The 16,965-nt window shown below is 46.2% G+C and overlaps 55 non-coding genes across 55 annotated transcripts; 37 read left to right on the forward strand and 18 right to left on the reverse strand.

Annotated features, from left to right (window-relative positions):
* Nucleotides 1-53: 53 nt before the first annotated feature.
* Trnaw-cca lies at nucleotides 54-125 on the forward strand. The gene has a single exon. It is a non-coding gene; the product is annotated as a tRNA-Trp (tRNA).
* A 319-nt stretch (nucleotides 126-444) lies between these two features.
* On the forward strand, nucleotides 445-516 carry Trnac-gca. Its single transcript has one exon. It is a non-coding gene; the product is annotated as a tRNA-Cys (tRNA).
* Nucleotides 517-792: 276 nt separating this feature from the next.
* On the reverse strand, nucleotides 793-864 carry Trnaa-cgc. The gene has a single exon. It is a non-coding gene; the product is annotated as a tRNA-Ala (tRNA).
* A 117-nt stretch (nucleotides 865-981) lies between these two features.
* On the forward strand, nucleotides 982-1,053 carry Trnaw-cca. The gene has a single exon. It is a non-coding gene; the product is annotated as a tRNA-Trp (tRNA).
* Nucleotides 1,054-1,372: 319 nt separating this feature from the next.
* Nucleotides 1,373-1,444, forward strand: Trnac-gca. The gene has a single exon. It is a non-coding gene; the product is annotated as a tRNA-Cys (tRNA).
* Nucleotides 1,445-1,720: 276 nt separating this feature from the next.
* Nucleotides 1,721-1,792, reverse strand: Trnaa-cgc. Its single transcript has one exon. It is a non-coding gene; the product is annotated as a tRNA-Ala (tRNA).
* A 117-nt stretch (nucleotides 1,793-1,909) lies between these two features.
* On the forward strand, nucleotides 1,910-1,981 carry Trnaw-cca. The gene has a single exon. It is a non-coding gene; the product is annotated as a tRNA-Trp (tRNA).
* Nucleotides 1,982-2,300: 319 nt separating this feature from the next.
* On the forward strand, nucleotides 2,301-2,372 carry Trnac-gca. The gene has a single exon. It is a non-coding gene; the product is annotated as a tRNA-Cys (tRNA).
* A 276-nt stretch (nucleotides 2,373-2,648) lies between these two features.
* Nucleotides 2,649-2,720, reverse strand: Trnaa-cgc. Its single transcript has one exon. It is a non-coding gene; the product is annotated as a tRNA-Ala (tRNA).
* Nucleotides 2,721-2,837: 117 nt separating this feature from the next.
* Nucleotides 2,838-2,909, forward strand: Trnaw-cca. The gene has a single exon. It is a non-coding gene; the product is annotated as a tRNA-Trp (tRNA).
* Nucleotides 2,910-3,228: 319 nt separating this feature from the next.
* Nucleotides 3,229-3,300, forward strand: Trnac-gca. Its single transcript has one exon. It is a non-coding gene; the product is annotated as a tRNA-Cys (tRNA).
* Nucleotides 3,301-3,576: 276 nt separating this feature from the next.
* Trnaa-cgc lies at nucleotides 3,577-3,648 on the reverse strand. Its single transcript has one exon. It is a non-coding gene; the product is annotated as a tRNA-Ala (tRNA).
* Nucleotides 3,649-3,765: 117 nt separating this feature from the next.
* Nucleotides 3,766-3,837, forward strand: Trnaw-cca. Its single transcript has one exon. It is a non-coding gene; the product is annotated as a tRNA-Trp (tRNA).
* A 319-nt stretch (nucleotides 3,838-4,156) lies between these two features.
* Trnac-gca lies at nucleotides 4,157-4,228 on the forward strand. Its single transcript has one exon. It is a non-coding gene; the product is annotated as a tRNA-Cys (tRNA).
* A 276-nt stretch (nucleotides 4,229-4,504) lies between these two features.
* On the reverse strand, nucleotides 4,505-4,576 carry Trnaa-cgc. Its single transcript has one exon. It is a non-coding gene; the product is annotated as a tRNA-Ala (tRNA).
* A 117-nt stretch (nucleotides 4,577-4,693) lies between these two features.
* Trnaw-cca lies at nucleotides 4,694-4,765 on the forward strand. The gene has a single exon. It is a non-coding gene; the product is annotated as a tRNA-Trp (tRNA).
* Nucleotides 4,766-5,084: 319 nt separating this feature from the next.
* Nucleotides 5,085-5,156, forward strand: Trnac-gca. Its single transcript has one exon. It is a non-coding gene; the product is annotated as a tRNA-Cys (tRNA).
* A 276-nt stretch (nucleotides 5,157-5,432) lies between these two features.
* On the reverse strand, nucleotides 5,433-5,504 carry Trnaa-cgc. Its single transcript has one exon. It is a non-coding gene; the product is annotated as a tRNA-Ala (tRNA).
* Nucleotides 5,505-5,621: 117 nt separating this feature from the next.
* Trnaw-cca lies at nucleotides 5,622-5,693 on the forward strand. The gene has a single exon. It is a non-coding gene; the product is annotated as a tRNA-Trp (tRNA).
* A 319-nt stretch (nucleotides 5,694-6,012) lies between these two features.
* On the forward strand, nucleotides 6,013-6,084 carry Trnac-gca. The gene has a single exon. It is a non-coding gene; the product is annotated as a tRNA-Cys (tRNA).
* A 276-nt stretch (nucleotides 6,085-6,360) lies between these two features.
* Nucleotides 6,361-6,432, reverse strand: Trnaa-cgc. Its single transcript has one exon. It is a non-coding gene; the product is annotated as a tRNA-Ala (tRNA).
* A 117-nt stretch (nucleotides 6,433-6,549) lies between these two features.
* Nucleotides 6,550-6,621, forward strand: Trnaw-cca. Its single transcript has one exon. It is a non-coding gene; the product is annotated as a tRNA-Trp (tRNA).
* A 319-nt stretch (nucleotides 6,622-6,940) lies between these two features.
* On the forward strand, nucleotides 6,941-7,012 carry Trnac-gca. Its single transcript has one exon. It is a non-coding gene; the product is annotated as a tRNA-Cys (tRNA).
* A 276-nt stretch (nucleotides 7,013-7,288) lies between these two features.
* On the reverse strand, nucleotides 7,289-7,360 carry Trnaa-cgc. Its single transcript has one exon. It is a non-coding gene; the product is annotated as a tRNA-Ala (tRNA).
* A 117-nt stretch (nucleotides 7,361-7,477) lies between these two features.
* Trnaw-cca lies at nucleotides 7,478-7,549 on the forward strand. Its single transcript has one exon. It is a non-coding gene; the product is annotated as a tRNA-Trp (tRNA).
* Nucleotides 7,550-7,868: 319 nt separating this feature from the next.
* Nucleotides 7,869-7,940, forward strand: Trnac-gca. The gene has a single exon. It is a non-coding gene; the product is annotated as a tRNA-Cys (tRNA).
* A 276-nt stretch (nucleotides 7,941-8,216) lies between these two features.
* Trnaa-cgc lies at nucleotides 8,217-8,288 on the reverse strand. Its single transcript has one exon. It is a non-coding gene; the product is annotated as a tRNA-Ala (tRNA).
* Nucleotides 8,289-8,405: 117 nt separating this feature from the next.
* Trnaw-cca lies at nucleotides 8,406-8,477 on the forward strand. The gene has a single exon. It is a non-coding gene; the product is annotated as a tRNA-Trp (tRNA).
* Nucleotides 8,478-8,796: 319 nt separating this feature from the next.
* Trnac-gca lies at nucleotides 8,797-8,868 on the forward strand. The gene has a single exon. It is a non-coding gene; the product is annotated as a tRNA-Cys (tRNA).
* Nucleotides 8,869-9,144: 276 nt separating this feature from the next.
* Nucleotides 9,145-9,216, reverse strand: Trnaa-cgc. Its single transcript has one exon. It is a non-coding gene; the product is annotated as a tRNA-Ala (tRNA).
* Nucleotides 9,217-9,333: 117 nt separating this feature from the next.
* Trnaw-cca lies at nucleotides 9,334-9,405 on the forward strand. Its single transcript has one exon. It is a non-coding gene; the product is annotated as a tRNA-Trp (tRNA).
* A 319-nt stretch (nucleotides 9,406-9,724) lies between these two features.
* Nucleotides 9,725-9,796, forward strand: Trnac-gca. Its single transcript has one exon. It is a non-coding gene; the product is annotated as a tRNA-Cys (tRNA).
* Nucleotides 9,797-10,072: 276 nt separating this feature from the next.
* On the reverse strand, nucleotides 10,073-10,144 carry Trnaa-cgc. Its single transcript has one exon. It is a non-coding gene; the product is annotated as a tRNA-Ala (tRNA).
* A 117-nt stretch (nucleotides 10,145-10,261) lies between these two features.
* Nucleotides 10,262-10,333, forward strand: Trnaw-cca. The gene has a single exon. It is a non-coding gene; the product is annotated as a tRNA-Trp (tRNA).
* Nucleotides 10,334-10,652: 319 nt separating this feature from the next.
* Trnac-gca lies at nucleotides 10,653-10,724 on the forward strand. Its single transcript has one exon. It is a non-coding gene; the product is annotated as a tRNA-Cys (tRNA).
* A 276-nt stretch (nucleotides 10,725-11,000) lies between these two features.
* Trnaa-cgc lies at nucleotides 11,001-11,072 on the reverse strand. Its single transcript has one exon. It is a non-coding gene; the product is annotated as a tRNA-Ala (tRNA).
* A 117-nt stretch (nucleotides 11,073-11,189) lies between these two features.
* On the forward strand, nucleotides 11,190-11,261 carry Trnaw-cca. The gene has a single exon. It is a non-coding gene; the product is annotated as a tRNA-Trp (tRNA).
* Nucleotides 11,262-11,580: 319 nt separating this feature from the next.
* Nucleotides 11,581-11,652, forward strand: Trnac-gca. The gene has a single exon. It is a non-coding gene; the product is annotated as a tRNA-Cys (tRNA).
* Nucleotides 11,653-11,928: 276 nt separating this feature from the next.
* Nucleotides 11,929-12,000, reverse strand: Trnaa-cgc. Its single transcript has one exon. It is a non-coding gene; the product is annotated as a tRNA-Ala (tRNA).
* Nucleotides 12,001-12,117: 117 nt separating this feature from the next.
* On the forward strand, nucleotides 12,118-12,189 carry Trnaw-cca. The gene has a single exon. It is a non-coding gene; the product is annotated as a tRNA-Trp (tRNA).
* A 319-nt stretch (nucleotides 12,190-12,508) lies between these two features.
* Nucleotides 12,509-12,580, forward strand: Trnac-gca. The gene has a single exon. It is a non-coding gene; the product is annotated as a tRNA-Cys (tRNA).
* A 276-nt stretch (nucleotides 12,581-12,856) lies between these two features.
* On the reverse strand, nucleotides 12,857-12,928 carry Trnaa-cgc. The gene has a single exon. It is a non-coding gene; the product is annotated as a tRNA-Ala (tRNA).
* A 117-nt stretch (nucleotides 12,929-13,045) lies between these two features.
* Trnaw-cca lies at nucleotides 13,046-13,117 on the forward strand. The gene has a single exon. It is a non-coding gene; the product is annotated as a tRNA-Trp (tRNA).
* Nucleotides 13,118-13,436: 319 nt separating this feature from the next.
* Trnac-gca lies at nucleotides 13,437-13,508 on the forward strand. The gene has a single exon. It is a non-coding gene; the product is annotated as a tRNA-Cys (tRNA).
* A 277-nt stretch (nucleotides 13,509-13,785) lies between these two features.
* Trnaa-cgc lies at nucleotides 13,786-13,857 on the reverse strand. The gene has a single exon. It is a non-coding gene; the product is annotated as a tRNA-Ala (tRNA).
* A 117-nt stretch (nucleotides 13,858-13,974) lies between these two features.
* Nucleotides 13,975-14,046, forward strand: Trnaw-cca. Its single transcript has one exon. It is a non-coding gene; the product is annotated as a tRNA-Trp (tRNA).
* A 319-nt stretch (nucleotides 14,047-14,365) lies between these two features.
* On the forward strand, nucleotides 14,366-14,437 carry Trnac-gca. Its single transcript has one exon. It is a non-coding gene; the product is annotated as a tRNA-Cys (tRNA).
* A 276-nt stretch (nucleotides 14,438-14,713) lies between these two features.
* On the reverse strand, nucleotides 14,714-14,785 carry Trnaa-cgc. Its single transcript has one exon. It is a non-coding gene; the product is annotated as a tRNA-Ala (tRNA).
* A 117-nt stretch (nucleotides 14,786-14,902) lies between these two features.
* Trnaw-cca lies at nucleotides 14,903-14,974 on the forward strand. The gene has a single exon. It is a non-coding gene; the product is annotated as a tRNA-Trp (tRNA).
* Nucleotides 14,975-15,293: 319 nt separating this feature from the next.
* Trnac-gca lies at nucleotides 15,294-15,365 on the forward strand. Its single transcript has one exon. It is a non-coding gene; the product is annotated as a tRNA-Cys (tRNA).
* A 276-nt stretch (nucleotides 15,366-15,641) lies between these two features.
* On the reverse strand, nucleotides 15,642-15,713 carry Trnaa-cgc. Its single transcript has one exon. It is a non-coding gene; the product is annotated as a tRNA-Ala (tRNA).
* A 117-nt stretch (nucleotides 15,714-15,830) lies between these two features.
* Nucleotides 15,831-15,902, forward strand: Trnaw-cca. The gene has a single exon. It is a non-coding gene; the product is annotated as a tRNA-Trp (tRNA).
* A 319-nt stretch (nucleotides 15,903-16,221) lies between these two features.
* Nucleotides 16,222-16,293, forward strand: Trnac-gca. Its single transcript has one exon. It is a non-coding gene; the product is annotated as a tRNA-Cys (tRNA).
* A 276-nt stretch (nucleotides 16,294-16,569) lies between these two features.
* Nucleotides 16,570-16,641, reverse strand: Trnaa-cgc. Its single transcript has one exon. It is a non-coding gene; the product is annotated as a tRNA-Ala (tRNA).
* A 117-nt stretch (nucleotides 16,642-16,758) lies between these two features.
* On the forward strand, nucleotides 16,759-16,830 carry Trnaw-cca. The gene has a single exon. It is a non-coding gene; the product is annotated as a tRNA-Trp (tRNA).
* Nucleotides 16,831-16,965: the final 135 nt, after the last annotated feature.

Consider the following 16,965-nt stretch of genomic DNA (forward strand, 5'->3'; position numbering starts at 1 on the left):
AACGGTACAGTAAGTGTTCGAGGAACCTATTATGACAAGACCTAAGCAGCGTCGACTCCGTGGCGCAACGGTAGCGCGTCTGACTCCAGATCAGAAGGTTGCGTGTTCAAATCACGTCGGGGTCACAATGAAATTTTCGTTTACGAAAGCCATAGGCGAGTATGTCAGTTTAATCAGATACCAAACGATTACGGAGAACGGACGAACAGAACTTGCTTGAAAAAAAGCTACTAGTGCAATTTTCGCGTTCTGACATTAAGGTGAAGGCGCCGACTCGCACTTTCTCCAGGCGCGAAGTGTCTAGTATTTTTGATATTTATATCGTTTAACGCTAATATATAACTGAGAGATAATGATTACGCAATATTTTGCTCGATTAGACGTCTTTAGCCAGGCAGAGTATAATATTTTTCCTTAAGTTATGGGAACGCAAAGATCGTGAATGGGGGTATAGCTCAGTCGTAGAGCATTCGACTGCAGATCGAGAGGTCCCCGGTTCAATCCCGGGTGCCCCCTTCATTTTTCAGTATCTCGAAAAAACAAATGACGATTGTCGCGGTGAGTTGCAAATACATGTTTGAGATGCACCCTGCACGCCATACCGAAGGCTTTGGAGCAACATTTCAATGGGGGGGGATCGCAGCCCAGGGTCTTGCAGGTCATCGTCCTCCCGCCATGAGGTCGAACTGTACGAAATCCACTTGCTTGGGGGAAGAATCTTGTACACTGAATTTTGTAGAATATGGTGATAGGCAAAAGTTTTCATGTACTGCTGCACGGAGAAACAAAAATTGGAGGAGCTGGGATTTGAACCCAGGACTTTCTGCATGCGAAGCAGACACTCTACCACTGAGTTACACCCCCGCCAGAGCAAGTACATCCGGGACGAGTGTCTCGTGGATCCTACTGTCATTATTTCTTAGGTTTGAACGGTACAGTAAGTGTTCGAGGAACCTATTATGACAAGACCTAAGCAGCGTCGACTCCGTGGCGCAACGGTAGCGCGTCTGACTCCAGATCAGAAGGTTGCGTGTTCAAATCACGTCGGGGTCACAATGAAATTTTCGTTTACGAAAGCCATAGGCGAGTATGTCAGTTTAATCAGATACCAAACGATTACGGAGAACGGACGAACAGAACTTGCTTGAAAAAAAGCTACTAGTGCAATTTTCGCGTTCTGACATTAAGGTGAAGGCGCCGACTCGCACTTTCTCCAGGCGCGAAGTGTCTAGTATTTTTGATATTTATATCGTTTAACGCTAATATATAACTGAGAGATAATGATTACGCAATATTTTGCTCGATTAGACGTCTTTAGCCAGGCAGAGTATAATATTTTTCCTTAAGTTATGGGAACGCAAAGATCGTGAATGGGGGTATAGCTCAGTCGTAGAGCATTCGACTGCAGATCGAGAGGTCCCCGGTTCAATCCCGGGTGCCCCCTTCATTTTTCAGTATCTCGAAAAAACAAATGACGATTGTCGCGGTGAGTTGCAAATACATGTTTGAGATGCACCCTGCACGCCATACCGAAGGCTTTGGAGCAACATTTCAATGGGGGGGGATCGCAGCCCAGGGTCTTGCAGGTCATCGTCCTCCCGCCATGAGGTCGAACTGTACGAAATCCACTTGCTTGGGGGAAGAATCTTGTACACTGAATTTTGTAGAATATGGTGATAGGCAAAAGTTTTCATGTACTGCTGCACGGAGAAACAAAAATTGGAGGAGCTGGGATTTGAACCCAGGACTTTCTGCATGCGAAGCAGACACTCTACCACTGAGTTACACCCCCGCCAGAGCAAGTACATCCGGGACGAGTGTCTCGTGGATCCTACTGTCATTATTTCTTAGGTTTGAACGGTACAGTAAGTGTTCGAGGAACCTATTATGACAAGACCTAAGCAGCGTCGACTCCGTGGCGCAACGGTAGCGCGTCTGACTCCAGATCAGAAGGTTGCGTGTTCAAATCACGTCGGGGTCACAATGAAATTTTCGTTTACGAAAGCCATAGGCGAGTATGTCAGTTTAATCAGATACCAAACGATTACGGAGAACGGACGAACAGAACTTGCTTGAAAAAAAGCTACTAGTGCAATTTTCGCGTTCTGACATTAAGGTGAAGGCGCCGACTCGCACTTTCTCCAGGCGCGAAGTGTCTAGTATTTTTGATATTTATATCGTTTAACGCTAATATATAACTGAGAGATAATGATTACGCAATATTTTGCTCGATTAGACGTCTTTAGCCAGGCAGAGTATAATATTTTTCCTTAAGTTATGGGAACGCAAAGATCGTGAATGGGGGTATAGCTCAGTCGTAGAGCATTCGACTGCAGATCGAGAGGTCCCCGGTTCAATCCCGGGTGCCCCCTTCATTTTTCAGTATCTCGAAAAAACAAATGACGATTGTCGCGGTGAGTTGCAAATACATGTTTGAGATGCACCCTGCACGCCATACCGAAGGCTTTGGAGCAACATTTCAATGGGGGGGGATCGCAGCCCAGGGTCTTGCAGGTCATCGTCCTCCCGCCATGAGGTCGAACTGTACGAAATCCACTTGCTTGGGGGAAGAATCTTGTACACTGAATTTTGTAGAATATGGTGATAGGCAAAAGTTTTCATGTACTGCTGCACGGAGAAACAAAAATTGGAGGAGCTGGGATTTGAACCCAGGACTTTCTGCATGCGAAGCAGACACTCTACCACTGAGTTACACCCCCGCCAGAGCAAGTACATCCGGGACGAGTGTCTCGTGGATCCTACTGTCATTATTTCTTAGGTTTGAACGGTACAGTAAGTGTTCGAGGAACCTATTATGACAAGACCTAAGCAGCGTCGACTCCGTGGCGCAACGGTAGCGCGTCTGACTCCAGATCAGAAGGTTGCGTGTTCAAATCACGTCGGGGTCACAATGAAATTTTCGTTTACGAAAGCCATAGGCGAGTATGTCAGTTTAATCAGATACCAAACGATTACGGAGAACGGACGAACAGAACTTGCTTGAAAAAAAGCTACTAGTGCAATTTTCGCGTTCTGACATTAAGGTGAAGGCGCCGACTCGCACTTTCTCCAGGCGCGAAGTGTCTAGTATTTTTGATATTTATATCGTTTAACGCTAATATATAACTGAGAGATAATGATTACGCAATATTTTGCTCGATTAGACGTCTTTAGCCAGGCAGAGTATAATATTTTTCCTTAAGTTATGGGAACACAAAGATCGTGAATGGGGGTATAGCTCAGTCGTAGAGCATTCGACTGCAGATCGAGAGGTCCCCGGTTCAATCCCGGGTGCCCCCTTCATTTTTCAGTATCTCGAAAAAACAAATGACGATTGTCGCGGTGAGTTGCAAATACATGTTTGAGATGCACCCTGCACGCCATACCGAAGGCTTTGGAGCAACATTTCAATGGGGGGGGATCGCAGCCCAGGGTCTTGCAGGTCATCGTCCTCCCGCCATGAGGTCGAACTGTACGAAATCCACTTGCTTGGGGGAAGAATCTTGTACACTGAATTTTGTAGAATATGGTGATAGGCAAAAGTTTTCATGTACTGCTGCACGGAGAAACAAAAATTGGAGGAGCTGGGATTTGAACCCAGGACTTTCTGCATGCGGAGCAGACACTCTACCACTGAGTTACACCCCCGCCAGAGCAAGTACATCCGGGACGAGTGTCTCGTGGATCCTACTGTCATTATTTCTTAGGTTTGAACGGTACAGTAAGTGTTCGAGGAACCTATTATGACAAGACCTAAGCAGCGTCGACTCCGTGGCGCAACGGTAGCGCGTCTGACTCCAGATCAGAAGGTTGCGTGTTCAAATCACGTCGGGGTCACAATGAAATTTTCGTTTACGAAAGCCATAGGCGAGTATGTCAGTTTAATCAGATACCAAACGATTACGGAGAACGGACGAACAGAACTTGCTTGAAAAAAAGCTACTAGTGCAATTTTCGCGTTCTGACATTAAGGTGAAGGCGCCGACTCGCACTTTCTCCAGGCGCGAAGTGTCTAGTATTTTTGATATTTATATCGTTTAACGCTAATATATAACTGAGAGATAATGATTACGCAATATTTTGCTCGATTAGACGTCTTTAGCCAGGCAGAGTATAATATTTTTCCTTAAGTTATGGGAACGCAAAGATCGTGAATGGGGGTATAGCTCAGTCGTAGAGCATTCGACTGCAGATCGAGAGGTCCCCGGTTCAATCCCGGGTGCCCCCTTCATTTTTCAGTATCTCGAAAAAACAAATGACGATTGTCGCGGTGAGTTGCAAATACATGTTTGAGATGCACCCTGCACGCCATACCGAAGGCTTTGGAGCAACATTTCAATGGGGGGGGATCGCAGCCCAGGGTCTTGCAGGTCATCGTCCTCCCGCCATGAGGTCGAACTGTACGAAATCCACTTGCTTGGGGGAAGAATCTTGTACACTGAATTTTGTAGAATATGGTGATAGGCAAAAGTTTTCATGTACTGCTGCACGGAGAAACAAAAATTGGAGGAGCTGGGATTTGAACCCAGGACTTTCTGCATGCGAAGCAGACACTCTACCACTGAGTTACACCCCCGCCAGAGCAAGTACATCCGGGACGAGTGTCTCGTGGATCCTACTGTCATTATTTCTTAGGTTTGAACGGTACAGTAAGTGTTCGAGGAACCTATTATGACAAGACCTAAGCAGCGTCGACTCCGTGGCGCAACGGTAGCGCGTCTGACTCCAGATCAGAAGGTTGCGTGTTCAAATCACGTCGGGGTCACAATGAAATTTTCGTTTACGAAAGCCATAGGCGAGTATGTCAGTTTAATCAGATACCAAACGATTACGGAGAACGGACGAACAGAACTTGCTTGAAAAAAAGCTACTAGTGCAATTTTCGCGTTCTGACATTAAGGTGAAGGCGCCGACTCGCACTTTCTCCAGGCGCGAAGTGTCTAGTATTTTTGATATTTATATCGTTTAACGCTAATATATAACTGAGAGATAATGATTACGCAATATTTTGCTCGATTAGACGTCTTTAGCCAGGCAGAGTATAATATTTTTCCTTAAGTTATGGGAACGCAAAGATCGTGAATGGGGGTATAGCTCAGTCGTAGAGCATTCGACTGCAGATCGAGAGGTCCCCGGTTCAATCCCGGGTGCCCCCTTCATTTTTCAGTATCTCGAAAAAACAAATGACGATTGTCGCGGTGAGTTGCAAATACATGTTTGAGATGCACCCTGCACGCCATACCGAAGGCTTTGGAGCAACATTTCAATGGGGGGGGATCGCAGCCCAGGGTCTTGCAGGTCATCGTCCTCCCGCCATGAGGTCGAACTGTACGAAATCCACTTGCTTGGGGGAAGAATCTTGTACACTGAATTTTGTAGAATATGGTGATAGGCAAAAGTTTTCATGTACTGCTGCACGGAGAAACAAAAATTGGAGGAGCTGGGATTTGAACCCAGGACTTTCTGCATGCGAAGCAGACACTCTACCACTGAGTTACACCCCCGCCAGAGCAAGTACATCCGGGACGAGTGTCTCGTGGATCCTACTGTCATTATTTCTTAGGTTTGAACGGTACAGTAAGTGTTCGAGGAACCTATTATGACAAGACCTAAGCAGCGTCGACTCCGTGGCGCAACGGTAGCGCGTCTGACTCCAGATCAGAAGGTTGCGTGTTCAAATCACGTCGGGGTCACAATGAAATTTTCGTTTACGAAAGCCATAGGCGAGTATGTCAGTTTAATCAGATACCAAACGATTACGGAGAACGGACGAACAGAACTTGCTTGAAAAAAAGCTACTAGTGCAATTTTCGCGTTCTGACATTAAGGTGAAGGCGCCGACTCGCACTTTCTCCAGGCGCGAAGTGTCTAGTATTTTTGATATTTATATCGTTTAACGCTAATATATAACTGAGAGATAATGATTACGCAATATTTTGCTCGATTAGACGTCTTTAGCCAGGCAGAGTATAATATTTTTCCTTAAGTTATGGGAACGCAAAGATCGTGAATGGGGGTATAGCTCAGTCGTAGAGCATTCGACTGCAGATCGAGAGGTCCCCGGTTCAATCCCGGGTGCCCCCTTCATTTTTCAGTATCTCGAAAAAACAAATGACGATTGTCGCGGTGAGTTGCAAATACATGTTTGAGATGCACCCTGCACGCCATACCGAAGGCTTTGGAGCAACATTTCAATGGGGGGGGATCGCAGCCCAGGGTCTTGCAGGTCATCGTCCTCCCGCCATGAGGTCGAACTGTACGAAATCCACTTGCTTGGGGGAAGAATCTTGTACACTGAATTTTGTAGAATATGGTGATAGGCAAAAGTTTTCATGTACTGCTGCACGGAGAAACAAAAATTGGAGGAGCTGGGATTTGAACCCAGGACTTTCTGCATGCGAAGCAGACACTCTACCACTGAGTTACACCCCCGCCAGAGCAAGTACATCCGGGACGAGTGTCTCGTGGATCCTACTGTCATTATTTCTTAGGTTTGAACGGTACAGTAAGTGTTCGAGGAACCTATTATGACAAGACCTAAGCAGCGTCGACTCCGTGGCGCAACGGTAGCGCGTCTGACTCCAGATCAGAAGGTTGCGTGTTCAAATCACGTCGGGGTCACAATGAAATTTTCGTTTACGAAAGCCATAGGCGAGTATGTCAGTTTAATCAGATACCAAACGATTACGGAGAACGGACGAACAGAACTTGCTTGAAAAAAAGCTACTAGTGCAATTTTCGCGTTCTGACATTAAGGTGAAGGCGCCGACTCGCACTTTCTCCAGGCGCGAAGTGTCTAGTATTTTTGATATTTATATCGTTTAACGCTAATATATAACTGAGAGATAATGATTACGCAATATTTTGCTCGATTAGACGTCTTTAGCCAGGCAGAGTATAATATTTTTCCTTAAGTTATGGGAACGCAAAGATCGTGAATGGGGGTATAGCTCAGTCGTAGAGCATTCGACTGCAGATCGAGAGGTCCCCGGTTCAATCCCGGGTGCCCCCTTCATTTTTCAGTATCTCGAAAAAACAAATGACGATTGTCGCGGTGAGTTGCAAATACATGTTTGAGATGCACCCTGCACGCCATACCGAAGGCTTTGGAGCAACATTTCAATGGGGGGGGATCGCAGCCCAGGGTCTTGCAGGTCATCGTCCTCCCGCCATGAGGTCGAACTGTACGAAATCCACTTGCTTGGGGGAAGAATCTTGTACACTGAATTTTGTAGAATATGGTGATAGGCAAAAGTTTTCATGTACTGCTGCACGGAGAAACAAAAATTGGAGGAGCTGGGATTTGAACCCAGGACTTTCTGCATGCGAAGCAGACACTCTACCACTGAGTTACACCCCCGCCAGAGCAAGTACATCCGGGACGAGTGTCTCGTGGATCCTACTGTCATTATTTCTTAGGTTTGAACGGTACAGTAAGTGTTCGAGGAACCTATTATGACAAGACCTAAGCAGCGTCGACTCCGTGGCGCAACGGTAGCGCGTCTGACTCCAGATCAGAAGGTTGCGTGTTCAAATCACGTCGGGGTCACAATGAAATTTTCGTTTACGAAAGCCATAGGCGAGTATGTCAGTTTAATCAGATACCAAACGATTACGGAGAACGGACGAACAGAACTTGCTTGAAAAAAAGCTACTAGTGCAATTTTCGCGTTCTGACATTAAGGTGAAGGCGCCGACTCGCACTTTCTCCAGGCGCGAAGTGTCTAGTATTTTTGATATTTATATCGTTTAACGCTAATATATAACTGAGAGATAATGATTACGCAATATTTTGCTCGATTAGACGTCTTTAGCCAGGCAGAGTATAATATTTTTCCTTAAGTTATGGGAACGCAAAGATCGTGAATGGGGGTATAGCTCAGTCGTAGAGCATTCGACTGCAGATCGAGAGGTCCCCGGTTCAATCCCGGGTGCCCCCTTCATTTTTCAGTATCTCGAAAAAACAAATGACGATTGTCGCGGTGAGTTGCAAATACATGTTTGAGATGCACCCTGCACGCCATACCGAAGGCTTTGGAGCAACATTTCAATGGGGGGGGATCGCAGCCCAGGGTCTTGCAGGTCATCGTCCTCCCGCCATGAGGTCGAACTGTACGAAATCCACTTGCTTGGGGGAAGAATCTTGTACACTGAATTTTGTAGAATATGGTGATAGGCAAAAGTTTTCATGTACTGCTGCACGGAGAAACAAAAATTGGAGGAGCTGGGATTTGAACCCAGGACTTTCTGCATGCGAAGCAGACACTCTACCACTGAGTTACACCCCCGCCAGAGCAAGTACATCCGGGACGAGTGTCTCGTGGATCCTACTGTCATTATTTCTTAGGTTTGAACGGTACAGTAAGTGTTCGAGGAACCTATTATGACAAGACCTAAGCAGCGTCGACTCCGTGGCGCAACGGTAGCGCGTCTGACTCCAGATCAGAAGGTTGCGTGTTCAAATCACGTCGGGGTCACAATGAAATTTTCGTTTACGAAAGCCATAGGCGAGTATGTCAGTTTAATCAGATACCAAACGATTACGGAGAACGGACGAACAGAACTTGCTTGAAAAAAAGCTACTAGTGCAATTTTCGCGTTCTGACATTAAGGTGAAGGCGCCGACTCGCACTTTCTCCAGGCGCGAAGTGTCTAGTATTTTTGATATTTATATCGTTTAACGCTAATATATAACTGAGAGATAATGATTACGCAATATTTTGCTCGATTAGACGTCTTTAGCCAGGCAGAGTATAATATTTTTCCTTAAGTTATGGGAACGCAAAGATCGTGAATGGGGGTATAGCTCAGTCGTAGAGCATTCGACTGCAGATCGAGAGGTCCCCGGTTCAATCCCGGGTGCCCCCTTCATTTTTCAGTATCTCGAAAAAACAAATGACGATTGTCGCGGTGAGTTGCAAATACATGTTTGAGATGCACCCTGCACGCCATACCGAAGGCTTTGGAGCAACATTTCAATGGGGGGGGATCGCAGCCCAGGGTCTTGCAGGTCATCGTCCTCCCGCCATGAGGTCGAACTGTACGAAATCCACTTGCTTGGGGGAAGAATCTTGTACACTGAATTTTGTAGAATATGGTGATAGGCAAAAGTTTTCATGTACTGCTGCACGGAGAAACAAAAATTGGAGGAGCTGGGATTTGAACCCAGGACTTTCTGCATGCGAAGCAGACACTCTACCACTGAGTTACACCCCCGCCAGAGCAAGTACATCCGGGACGAGTGTCTCGTGGATCCTACTGTCATTATTTCTTAGGTTTGAACGGTACAGTAAGTGTTCGAGGAACCTATTATGACAAGACCTAAGCAGCGTCGACTCCGTGGCGCAACGGTAGCGCGTCTGACTCCAGATCAGAAGGTTGCGTGTTCAAATCACGTCGGGGTCACAATGAAATTTTCGTTTACGAAAGCCATAGGCGAGTATGTCAGTTTAATCAGATACCAAACGATTACGGAGAACGGACGAACAGAACTTGCTTGAAAAAAAGCTACTAGTGCAATTTTCGCGTTCTGACATTAAGGTGAAGGCGCCGACTCGCACTTTCTCCAGGCGCGAAGTGTCTAGTATTTTTGATATTTATATCGTTTAACGCTAATATATAACTGAGAGATAATGATTACGCAATATTTTGCTCGATTAGACGTCTTTAGCCAGGCAGAGTATAATATTTTTCCTTAAGTTATGGGAACGCAAAGATCGTGAATGGGGGTATAGCTCAGTCGTAGAGCATTCGACTGCAGATCGAGAGGTCCCCGGTTCAATCCCGGGTGCCCCCTTCATTTTTCAGTATCTCGAAAAAACAAATGACGATTGTCGCGGTGAGTTGCAAATACATGTTTGAGATGCACCCTGCACGCCATACCGAAGGCTTTGGAGCAACATTTCAATGGGGGGGGATCGCAGCCCAGGGTCTTGCAGGTCATCGTCCTCCCGCCATGAGGTCGAACTGTACGAAATCCACTTGCTTGGGGGAAGAATCTTGTACACTGAATTTTGTAGAATATGGTGATAGGCAAAAGTTTTCATGTACTGCTGCACGGAGAAACAAAAATTGGAGGAGCTGGGATTTGAACCCAGGACTTTCTGCATGCGAAGCAGACACTCTACCACTGAGTTACACCCCCGCCAGAGCAAGTACATCCGGGACGAGTGTCTCGTGGATCCTACTGTCATTATTTCTTAGGTTTGAACGGTACAGTAAGTGTTCGAGGAACCTATTATGACAAGACCTAAGCAGCGTCGACTCCGTGGCGCAACGGTAGCGCGTCTGACTCCAGATCAGAAGGTTGCGTGTTCAAATCACGTCGGGGTCACAATGAAATTTTCGTTTACGAAAGCCATAGGCGAGTATGTCAGTTTAATCAGATACCAAACGATTACGGAGAACGGACGAACAGAACTTGCTTGAAAAAAAGCTACTAGTGCAATTTTCGCGTTCTGACATTAAGGTGAAGGCGCCGACTCGCACTTTCTCCAGGCGCGAAGTGTCTAGTATTTTTGATATTTATATCGTTTAACGCTAATATATAACTGAGAGATAATGATTACGCAATATTTTGCTCGATTAGACGTCTTTAGCCAGGCAGAGTATAATATTTTTCCTTAAGTTATGGGAACGCAAAGATCGTGAATGGGGGTATAGCTCAGTCGTAGAGCATTCGACTGCAGATCGAGAGGTCCCCGGTTCAATCCCGGGTGCCCCCTTCATTTTTCAGTATCTCGAAAAAACAAATGACGATTGTCGCGGTGAGTTGCAAATACATGTTTGAGATGCACCCTGCACGCCATACCGAAGGCTTTGGAGCAACAATTCAATGGGGGGGGATCGCAGCCCAGGGTCTTGCAGGTCATCGTCCTCCCGCCATGAGGTCGAACTGTACGAAATCCACTTGCTTGGGGGAAGAATCTTGTACACTGAATTTTGTAGAATATGGTGATAGGCAAAAGTTTTCATGTACTGCTGCACGGAGAAACAAAAATTGGAGGAGCTGGGATTTGAACCCAGGACTTTCTGCATGCGAAGCAGACACTCTACCACTGAGTTACACCCCCGCCAGAGCAAGTACATCCGGGACGAGTGTCTCGTGGATCCTACTGTCATTATTTCTTAGGTTTGAACGGTACAGTAAGTGTTCGAGGAACCTATTATGACAAGACCTAAGCAGCGTCGACTCCGTGGCGCAACGGTAGCGCGTCTGACTCCAGATCAGAAGGTTGCGTGTTCAAATCACGTCGGGGTCACAATGAAATTTTCGTTTACGAAAGCCATAGGCGAGTATGTCAGTTTAATCAGATACCAAACGATTACGGAGAACGGACGAACAGAACTTGCTTGAAAAAAAGCTACTAGTGCAATTTTCGCGTTCTGACATTAAGGTGAAGGCGCCGACTCGCACTTTCTCCAGGCGCGAAGTGTCTAGTATTTTTGATATTTATATCGTTTAACGCTAATATATAACTGAGAGATAATGATTACGCAATATTTTGCTCGATTAGACGTCTTTAGCCAGGCAGAGTATAATATTTTTCCTTAAGTTATGGGAACGCAAAGATCGTGAATGGGGGTATAGCTCAGTCGTAGAGCATTCGACTGCAGATCGAGAGGTCCCCGGTTCAATCCCGGGTGCCCCCTTCATTTTTCAGTATCTCGAAAAAACAAATGACGATTGTCGCGGTGAGTTGCAAATACATGTTTGAGATGCACCCTGCACGCCATACCGAAGGCTTTGGAGCAACATTTCAATGGGGGGGGATCGCAGCCCAGGGTCTTGCAGGTCATCGTCCTCCCGCCATGAGGTCGAACTGTACGAAATCCACTTGCTTGGGGGAAGAATCTTGTACACTGAATTTTGTAGAATATGGTGATAGGCAAAAGTTTTCATGTACTGCTGCACGGAGAAACAAAAATTGGAGGAGCTGGGATTTGAACCCAGGACTTTCTGCATGCGAAGCAGACACTCTACCACTGAGTTACACCCCCGCCAGAGCAAGTACATCCGGGACGAGTGTCTCGTGGATCCTACTGTCATTATTTCTTAGGTTTGAACGGTACAGTAAGTGTTCGAGGAACCTATTATGACAAGACCTAAGCAGCGTCGACTCCGTGGCGCAACGGTAGCGCGTCTGACTCCAGATCAGAAGGTTGCGTGTTCAAATCACGTCGGGGTCACAATGAAATTTTCGTTTACGAAAGCCATAGGCGAGTATGTCAGTTTAATCAGATACCAAACGATTACGGAGAACGGACGAACAGAACTTGCTTGAAAAAAAGCTACTAGTGCAATTTTCGCGTTCTGACATTAAGGTGAAGGCGCCGACTCGCACTTTCTCCAGGCGCGAAGTGTCTAGTATTTTTGATATTTATATCGTTTAACGCTAATATATAACTGAGAGATAATGATTACGCAATATTTTGCTCGATTAGACGTCTTTAGCCAGGCAGAGTATAATATTTTTCCTTAAGTTATGGGAACGCAAAGATCGTGAATGGGGGTATAGCTCAGTCGTAGAGCATTCGACTGCAGATCGAGAGGTCCCCGGTTCAATCCCGGGTGCCCCCTTCATTTTTCAGTATCTCGAAAAAACAAATGACGATTGTCGCGGTGAGTTGCAAATACATGTTTGAGATGCACCCTGCACGCCATACCGAAGGCTTTGGAGCAACATTTCAATGGGGGGGGATCGCAGCCCAGGGTCTTGCAGGTCATCGTCCTCCCGCCATGAGGTCGAACTGTACGAAATCCACTTGCTTGGGGGAAGAATCTTGTACACTGAATTTTGTAGAATATGGTGATAGGCAAAAGTTTTCATGTACTGCTGCACGGAGAAACAAAAATTGGAGGAGCTGGTATTTGAACCCAGGACTTTCTGCATGCGAAGCAGACACTCTACCACTGAGTTACACCCCCGCCAGAGCAAGTACATCCGGGACGAGTGTCTCGTGGATCCTACTGTCATTATTTCTTAGGTTTGAACGGTACAGTAAGTGTTCGAGGAACCTATTATGACAAGACCTAAGCAGCGTCGACTCCGTGGCGCAACGGTAGCGCGTCTGACTCCAGATCAGAAGGTTGCGTGTTCAAATCACGTCGGGGTCACAATGAAATTTTCGTTTACGAAAGCCATAGGCGAGTATGTCAGTTTAATCAGATACCAAACGATTACGGAGAACGGACGAACAGAACTTGCTTGAAAAAAAGCTACTAGTGCAATTTTCGCGTTCTGACATTAAGGTGAAGGCGCCGACTCGCACTTTCTCCAGGCGCGAAGTGTCTAGTATTTTTGATATTTATATCGTTTAACGCTAATATATAACTGAGAGATAATGATTACGCAATATTTTGCTCGATTAGACGTCTTTAGCCAGGCAGAGTATAATATTTTTCCTTAAGTTATGGGAACGCAAAGATCGTGAATGGGGGTATAGCTCAGTCGTAGAGCATTCGACTGCAGATCGAGAGGTCCCCGGTTCAATCCCGGGTGCCCCCTTCATTTTTCAGTATCTCGAAAAAACAAATGACGATTGTCGCGGTGAGTTGCAAATACATGTTTGAGATGCACCCTGCACGCCATACCGAAGGCTTTGGAGCAACATTTCAATGGGGGGGGGATCGCAGCCCAGGGTCTTGCAGGTCATCGTCCTCCCGCCATGAGGTCGAACTGTACGAAATCCACTTGCTTGGGGGAAGAATCTTGTACACTGAATTTTGTAGAATATGGTGATAGGCAAAAGTTTTCATGTACTGCTGCACGGAGAAACAAAAATTGGAGGAGCTGGGATTTGAACCCAGGACTTTCTGCATGCGAAGCAGACACTCTACCACTGAGTTACACCCCCGCCAGAGCAAGTACATCCGGGACGAGTGTCTCGTGGATCCTACTGTCATTATTTCTTAGGTTTGAACGGTACAGTAAGTGTTCGAGGAACCTATTATGACAAGACCTAAGCAGCGTCGACTCCGTGGCGCAACGGTAGCGCGTCTGACTCCAGATCAGAAGGTTGCGTGTTCAAATCACGTCGGGGTCACAATGAAATTTTCGTTTACGAAAGCCATAGGCGAGTATGTCAGTTTAATCAGATACCAAACGATTACGGAGAACGGACGAACAGAACTTGCTTGAAAAAAAGCTACTAGTGCAATTTTCGCGTTCTGACATTAAGGTGAAGGCGCCGACTCGCACTTTCTCCAGGCGCGAAGTGTCTAGTATTTTTGATATTTATATCGTTTAACGCTAATATATAACTGAGAGATAATGATTACGCAATATTTTGCTCGATTAGACGTCTTTAGCCAGGCAGAGTATAATATTTTTCCTTAAGTTATGGGAACGCAAAGATCGTGAATGGGGGTATAGCTCAGTCGTAGAGCATTCGACTGCAGATCGAGAGGTCCCCGGTTCAATCCCGGGTGCCCCCTTCATTTTTCAGTATCTCGAAAAAACAAATGACGATTGTCGCGGTGAGTTGCAAATACATGTTTGAGATGCACCCTGCACGCCATACCGAAGGCTTTGGAGCAACATTTCAATGGGGGGGGATCGCAGCCCAGGGTCTTGCAGGTCATCGTCCTCCCGCCATGAGGTCGAACTGTACGAAATCCACTTGCTTGGGGGAAGAATCTTGTACACTGAATTTTGTAGAATATGGTGATAGGCAAAAGTTTTCATGTACTGCTGCACGGAGAAACAAAAATTGGAGGAGCTGGGATTTGAACCCAGGACTTTCTGCATGCGAAGCAGACACTCTACCACTGAGTTACACCCCCGCCAGAGCAAGTACATCCGGGACGAGTGTCTCGTGGATCCTACTGTCATTATTTCTTAGGTTTGAACGGTACAGTAAGTGTTCGAGGAACCTATTATGACAAGACCTAAGCAGCGTCGACTCCGTGGCGCAACGGTAGCGCGTCTGACTCCAGATCAGAAGGTTGCGTGTTCAAATCACGTCGGGGTCACAATGAAATTTTCGTTTACGAAAGCCATAGGCGAGTATGTCAGTTTAATCAGATACCAAACGATTACGGAGAACGGACGAACAGAACTTGCTTGAAAAAAAGCTACTAGTGCAATTTTCGCGTTCTGACATTAAGGTGAAGGCGCCGACTCGCACTTTCTCCAGGCGCGAAGTGTCTAGTATTTTTGATATTTATATCGTTTAACGCTAATATATAACTGAGAGATAATGATTACGCAATATTTTGCTCGATTAGACGTCTTTAGCCAGGCAGAGTATAATATTTTTCCTTAAGTTATGGGAACGCAAAGATCGTGAATGGGGGTATAGCTCAGTCGTAGAGCATTCGACTGCAGATCGAGAGGTCCCCGGTTCAATCCCGGGTGCCCCCTTCATTTTTCAGTATCTCGAAAAAACAAATGACGATTGTCGCGGTGAGTTGCAAATACATGTTTGAGATGCACCCTGCACGCCATACCGAAGGCTTTGGAGCAACATTTCAATGGGGGGGGATCGCAGCCCAGGGTCTTGCAGGTCATCGTCCTCCCGCCATGAGGTCGAACTGTACGAAATCCACTTGCTTGGGGGAAGAATCTTGTACACTGAATTTTGTAGAATATGGTGATAGGCAAAAGTTTTCATGTACTGCTGCACGGAGAAACAAAAATTGGAGGAGCTGGGATTTGAACCCAGGACTTTCTGCATGCGAAGCAGACACTCTACCACTGAGTTACACCCCCGCCAGAGCAAGTACATCCGGGACGAGTGTCTCGTGGATCCTACTGTCATTATTTCTTAGGTTTGAACGGTACAGTAAGTGTTCGAGGACCCTATTATGACAAGACCTAAGCAGCGTCGACTCCGTGGCGCAACGGTAGCGCGTCTGACTCCAGATCAGAAGGTTGCGTGTTCAAATCACGTCGGGGTCACAATGAAATTTTCGTTTACGAAAGCCATAGGCGAGTATGTCAGTTTAATCAGATACCAAACGATTACGGAGAACGGACGAACAGAACTTGCTTGAAAAAAAGCTACTAGTGCAATTTTCGCGTTCTGACATTAAGGTGAAGGCGCCGACTCGCACTTTCTCCAGGCGCGAAGTGTCTAGTATTTTTGATATTTATATCGTTTAACGCTAATATATAACTGAGAGATAATGATTACGCAATATTTTGCTCGATTAGACGTCTTTAGCCAGGCAGAGTATAATATTTTTCCTTAAGTTATGGGAACGCAAAGATCGTGAATGGGGGTATAGCTCAGTCGTAGAGCATTCGACTGCAGATCGAGAGGTCCCCGGTTCAATCCCGGGTGCCCCCTTCATTTTTCAGTATCTCGAAAAAACAAATGACGATTGTCGCGGTGAGTTGCAAATACATGTTTGAGATGCACCCTGCACGCCATACCGAAGGCTTTGGAGCAACATTTCAATGGGGGGGGATCGCAGCCCAGGGTCTTGCAGGTCATCGTCCTCCCGCCATGAGGTCGAACTGTACGAAATCCACTTGCTTGGGGGAAGAATCTTGTACACTGAATTTTGTAGAATATGGTGATAGGCAAAAGTTTTCATGTACTGCTGCACGGAGAAACAAAAATTGGAGGAGCTGGGATTTGAACCCAGGACTTTCTGCATGCGAAGCAGACACTCTACCACTGAGTTACACCCCCGCCAGAGCAAGTACATCCGGGACGAGTGTCTCGTGGATCCTACTGTCATTATTTCTTAGGTTTGAACGGTACAGTAAGTGTTCGAGGAACCTATTATGACAAGACCTAAGCAGCGTCGACTCCGTGGCGCAACGGTAGCGCGTCTGACTCCAGATCAGAAGGTTGCGTGTTCAAATCACGTCGGGGTCACAATGAAATTTTCGTTTACGAAAGCCATAGGCGAGTATGTCAGTTTAATCAGATACCAAACGATTACGGAGAACGGACGAACAGAACTTGCTTGAAAAAAAGCTACTAGTGCAATTTTCGCGTTCTGACATTAAG

This window comes from Schistocerca piceifrons, chromosome 3 (genome assembly GCF_021461385.2).
Source record: "Schistocerca piceifrons isolate TAMUIC-IGC-003096 chromosome 3, iqSchPice1.1, whole genome shotgun sequence".
Lineage (NCBI taxonomy): Eukaryota > Metazoa > Arthropoda > Insecta > Orthoptera > Acrididae > Schistocerca > Schistocerca piceifrons.